The following is a 6,000-nucleotide window of genomic DNA, read 5'->3' on the forward strand; positions in this document are numbered from 1 at the left end:
ATTCTGTTGCACTACACTCTGTCCCCTCTTCTCGGTCATCTATGTATATTGTAAACAGTTGTGGTCCCAGCACTGATCCCTGTGGCACACCACTAATCACTGATTTCCAACCGGAAAAGGACCCATTTATCCCGACTCTCTGCTTTCTGTTCGTCAGCCAATTCTCTATCCATGCTAATACATTTCCTCTGACTCCGCGTACCTTTATCTTCTGCAGTAACCTTTTGTGTGGCACCTTATCGAATGCCTTTTGGAAATCTAAATACACCACATCCATTGGTACACCTCTATCCACCATGCTCATTATATCCTCAAAGAATTCCAGTAAGTTAGTTAAACATGATTTCCCTTTCATGAATCCATGCTGCATCTGCTTGATTGCACTATTCCTATCTAGATGTCCCGCTATTTCTTCCTTAATGATAGTTTCAAGCATTTTCCCCACTACAGATGTTAAACTAATTGGCCTATAGTTACCTGCCTTTTGCCTGCCCCCTTTTTTAAACAGAGGCGTTACATTAGCTGCTTTCCAATCCGCTGGTACCTCCCCAGAGTCCAGAGAATTTTGGTAGATTATAACGAATGCATCTGCTATAACTTCCGCCATCTCTTTTAATACCCTGGGATGCATTTCATCACGACCAGGGGACTTGTCTACCTTCAGTCCCATTAGCCTGTCCAGCACTACCCCCCTAGTGATAGTGATTGTCTCAAGGTCCTCCCTTCCCACATTTCTGTGGCCTGCAAATTTTGGCATGGTTTTTGTGTCTTCCACTGTGAAGACAGAAGCAAAATAATTGTTTAAGGTCTCAGCCATTTCCACATTTCCCATTATTAAATCCCCCTTTTCATCTTCTAAGGGACCAACATTTACTTTAGTCACTCTTTTCCGTTTTATATATCTGTAAAAGCTTTTACTATCTTGTTTTTATGTTTTGCGCAAGTTTACCTTCGTAATCTATCTTCCCTTTCTTTATTGCTTTTTTTGTCATTCTTTGCTGTTGCCTAAAATTTTCCCAATCCTCTAGTTTCCCACTAACTTTGGCCACCTTATACGCATTGGTCTTTGATTTGATACTTTCCTTTATTTCCTTGGTTATCCACGGCTGGTTATCCCTTCTCTTGCCGCCCTTTTTCACTGGAATATATTTTTGTTGCGCACTATGAAAGAGCTCCTTAAAAGTCCTCCACTGTTCCTCAGTTGTGCCACCGTTTAGTCCTTGTTTCCAGTCTACTTTAGCCAACTCTGCCCTCATCCCACTGTAGTCCCCTTTGTTTAAGCATAGTACGCTCGTTTCTGACACAATTTCCTCATCCTCAATCTGTATTACAAATTCAACCATATTGTGATCACTCATTCCGAGAGGATCTTTTACGAGGAGATCATTTATTTTTCCTGTCTCATTACACAGGACCAGATCTAAGATGGCTTGTTCCCTTGTAGGTTCTGTTACATACTGTTCTAAGAAACAATCCCGTATGCATTCTATGAATTCCTCCTCCAGGCTACCCCGTGCGATTTGATTTGACCAAGTAGTCGAGGTGTTCAAAATTATGAGATGTTTTGATCGAGTAGATAACAACAACAATTTGTATTTAAATAGCGCCTTTAATGGAGTAAAATGTCCCAAGGCACTTCACAGGACAAAACAAATACATTTGACACCAAGCAACATAAGAAGAAATGAAGGCAGATGACCAGAAGCTTGGTCAAAGAGTTAGGTTTTAAGGAGCGTCTTAAAGGAGGAAAGAGAGGTAGAGAGATGGAGAGGTTTAGGCAGGGAGTTCCAGAGCTTAGGGCCCAGGAAGCTGAAGGCATGGCCAGCAATGGTTGAGCCGTTATAACCAGGGAAGCTCAAGAAGGCAGAATTTGAAGAGCGCAGACATCTCGGTGGGTGGGGTTGGTTGTGAGGCTGAAAGAGATTACAGAGATAGGGATAGGCAAGGCTATGGAGGGATGTGTAAGCAAGGATGAGAATTTTGAAATTGAGGCGTAGCTTAACCGGAGCCGATGTAGGTCAGCGAGCACAGGGGTGATGGGTGAGCGGGACTTGGTGCGAGTTAGGACCCGGGCAGCCGAGTTTTGGATGACCTCAAGTTTACGTAGGGTAGAATGTGGGAGGCCAGCCAGTAGCGCGTTGGAGTAGTCAAGTCCAGAGGTAACAAAGGCAGAGATGAGGGTTTCAGCAACAGATGAGGCAGGGACGGAGACAGGCGATGTTACGGTGGTGGAAATAGGCGGCTTTAGTTATGCCGTGGCTATGTGGCCGGAAGCTTCTTTCAGGGTGAAATATGACACTTAGATTATGAACAGTCTGGCTCAGCCTCAGATAGATGCTCGGGAGAGGGATGGAGTCAGTGGTTAGGGAACGGAGTTTGAGGCGGGGACCAAAGACAATGGCTTCAGTCTTCCCAATATTTAATTGAAGAAAATTTCTGCTCATCCAGAACTGGATGTCGGACAGCAGTCTGACAATGGAGGAGAAATTGTTTCCACTGGCCAGAGGGCCGATAACCAGAGGACACAGATTTAAGATATTTGGCAAAAAATCAAGGGGGGAGATGAGGAGAATTATTTTTATGCAGATTTGATATGATCTGGAATTCATTGCCAGAAGGGCTGGTGGAAGCAGATTCACTAGTACTTCCAAAAGGGAATTGGAAATATAATTGAAAAGGAAATATTTTCCTGGGCTACAGGGAAAGAGCAGGGGAGTGGGACATACGTCTCTTGCAGTCAGATTCAGGTGAATTTATAATGGGGAACAAACAAATGGCGGACCACTTAAACAAATAACTTGGTTCTGTCTTCACGAAGGAAGACACGAATAACCTTCCGAAAATACTAGGGGACCGAGGGTCTAGTGAGAAGGAGGAACTAAAAGAAATCCTTATTAGGCAGGAAATTGTGTTCGGGAAATTGATGGGATTGAAGGGCGAAAAATCCCCGGAGCCTGATAGTCTGCATCCCAGAGTACTTAAGAAAGTAGCCCTAGAAATAGTGGATGCATTGGTGATCATTTTCCAACAGTCTATCGACTCTGGATTGGTCCCTATGGACTGGAGAGGTAATGTAACACCACTTTTTAAGAAAAGAGAGAGAAAACGGGTAATTATAAACTGGTTAGCCTGACATCAGTAGTGGGGAAAATGTTGGAATCAATTATTAAAGATGAAATAGCAGCACATTTGGAAAGCAGTGACGGGATCAGTCCAAGTCAGCATGGATTTATGAAAGCGAAATCATGCTTGTCAAATCTTCTAGAATTTTTTTGTGGATGTAACTGGTTGAGTGGACAAGGGAGAACCAGTGGATGTGGTGTATTTGGACTTTCAAAAGGCTTTTGACAAGGTCCCACACAAGAGATTGGTGTACAAAATTAAAGCACATGGTATTGGGGGTAATGTACTGACGTGGATAGAGAACTGGTTGGCAGACAGGAAGCAGAGAGTCGGGATAAACGGGTCCTTTTCAGAATGGCAGGCAGTGACTAGTGGGGTGCCGCAGGGCTCAGTGCTGGGGTCCCAGCTATTTACAATATGCATTAATGATTTGGATGAGGGAATTGAGTGTAATATCTCCAAGTTTGCAGATGACACTAAGCTGGGAGGTGGTGTGAGCTGCGAGGAGGACACTAAAAGGCTGCAGGGTGATTCGGACAGGTTATGTGACTAGGCAAACACATGGCAGATGCAGTATAATGTGGATAAATGTGAGGTTATCCACTTTGATGGCAAAAACACGAAGGCAGAATATTATCTGAATGGCGACAGATTAGGAAATGGGAAGGTGCAACGAGACCTGGGTGTCATGGTACATCAGTCATTGAAAGTTGGCCTGCAGTTACAGCAGGTGGTCAAGAAGGCAAATGGCATGTTGGCCTTCATAGCGAGAGAATTTGAGTATAGGAGTAGGGAGGTCTTACTGCAGTTGTACAGGGCCTTAGTGAGTCCACACCTTGAATATTGTGTACAGTTTTGGTCTATTAATCTGAGGAAGGACATTCTTGCTATTGTGCAGCGAAGGTTCACCAGACTGATTCCCGGGATGGCAGGACTGACATATGAAGAAAGACTAGATCGACTAGGCTTATATTCACTGGAATTTAGAAGAATAAGAGGGGATCTCATAGAAACATACAAAATTCTGATGAGACTGGACAGGATAGATGCAGGAAGAATGTTCCCGATGTTGGGGAAGTCCAGAACCAGGGGACATAGTTTAAGGATAAGGGGTAAGCCATTTAGGACTGAGATGAGGAGAAACTTCTTCACTCAGAGAGTTGTTAACCTGTGGAATTCTCCACCGCAGAGAGTTGTTGATGCCAGTTCATTGGATATATTCAAGAGGGAGTTAGATATGGCCCTTATGGCTAAAGGGATCAAGGGGTATGGTGAGAAAGCAGGAATGGGGTACTGAAGTTGCATGATCAGCCATGATCATATTGAATGGTGGTGCAGACTCGAAAGGGCCGAATGGCCTACTCCTGCACCTATTTTCTTTGTTTCTATATAATTGGACCGCTCTATCAAAGAGCTGGCACAGGCACGATGGGCTGCAAGATTCTAAAATTTGAAGTTTGCAAGATTGTGAATGGAAATGATGAAATTAATTCACAAATTCTTTTGACCATGGTGAAGGGTTTAACTACCAAGATAAAAAATAAAGGAATTGGGACTAAGATGGGAAAGTTCGGTGGAACTTTTGTCCCGAAGGATGACAGAACACTGGAGTAATTTATCAGGTAATGCCATTGAGGAATGGTGTGATTAGCAGGCAAACATGTGCCAGGGGATCATCCTGTTTAGTAGCTGTTGGACTTAAAGTAGAGCACAACATATCACTAACTACCCAAACTGGTTTAAAAACTAAGATTGATAGAGTTTTGTTAGGTAAAGATATTAAGGGTTACAGAACCATGGTGGGTAAATGGAGTTAAGATTCAGATCATGAGCCATGAACCAATTGGATGGGTTATGAATCTTTGGAATTCTCTACTGTCATTGAGTATATTCAAGACATAGATCAATAGATTTTTGGATACTAAGGGAACAAAGGAATATGGGGGTCGGGCGGGAAGGTGGAGTTGAGGTAGAAGATCAGCCATGATCTTATTGAATGGCGGAACAGGCTCGAAGTGCTGAATGGCCTACTCCTGCTCCTAGGTTCCTGTGGTGTTAGCTAGTCCTGCAAAAGATGGAATCGAAGAATTACATAAGAACATAAGAAATGGGAGCAGGAGTGGACCATTCGGCCTCTCGAACCTGCTCTGCCATTCAATAAGATCATGGCTAATCTGATCTTGGGCTCAGCTCTACTTCCCTGCCCGCTCCCCATAGCCCATGACTCCCTTAGCATTCAAAAATCTGTCTATCTCCACCTTAAATATATTCAATGACCCAGCCTCCACAGCTCTCTGGGGCAGAGAATTCCAAAGATTCACGACCCTCAGAGAGAAGAAATTTCTCTTCATTTCTGTTTTATATGGGCGATCCTTTATTCTGAAATTTTTCCCCCTTGTTCTAGATTCCCACACGAGGGGAAACATCCTCTCTGCATTTACCCTGTCAAGCCTCCTCTGAAGCTTATACGTTTCAATAAGATCACCTGTCATTCTTCTAAACTCCAACGAGTAATCGGCCCAACATGCTCAACCTTTCTTCATAAGACAACCCCTTCATCTCTGGAATCAACCTCGTGAACCTTCTCTGAACTGCCTCCAATGCAAGTTTTGGTCTCCTTAAGTACAGAGACCAAAACTGTACGCAGTACTCTAGGTGTGGTCTCACGAACACTCTGTACAGTTGTAACAGGACTTCTCTGCTTTTATACTCATCGCCCTTGCAATAAAGGCCAACATTCCATTTGCCTTACTAATTACTTAATGAATGCCTTCTGAAAATCCAAATACATGACATTTACTGTTTCCCCTTAATTAGCACCGCCTGAGCCATTGGAATGTCTAACTATGCAAAGTTTAGGCAAAGACGGGTAAATTG

This window comes from Pristiophorus japonicus, chromosome 4 (genome assembly GCF_044704955.1).
Source record: "Pristiophorus japonicus isolate sPriJap1 chromosome 4, sPriJap1.hap1, whole genome shotgun sequence".
In the NCBI taxonomy this organism is placed as follows: Eukaryota; Metazoa; Chordata; class Chondrichthyes; family Pristiophoridae; genus Pristiophorus; species Pristiophorus japonicus.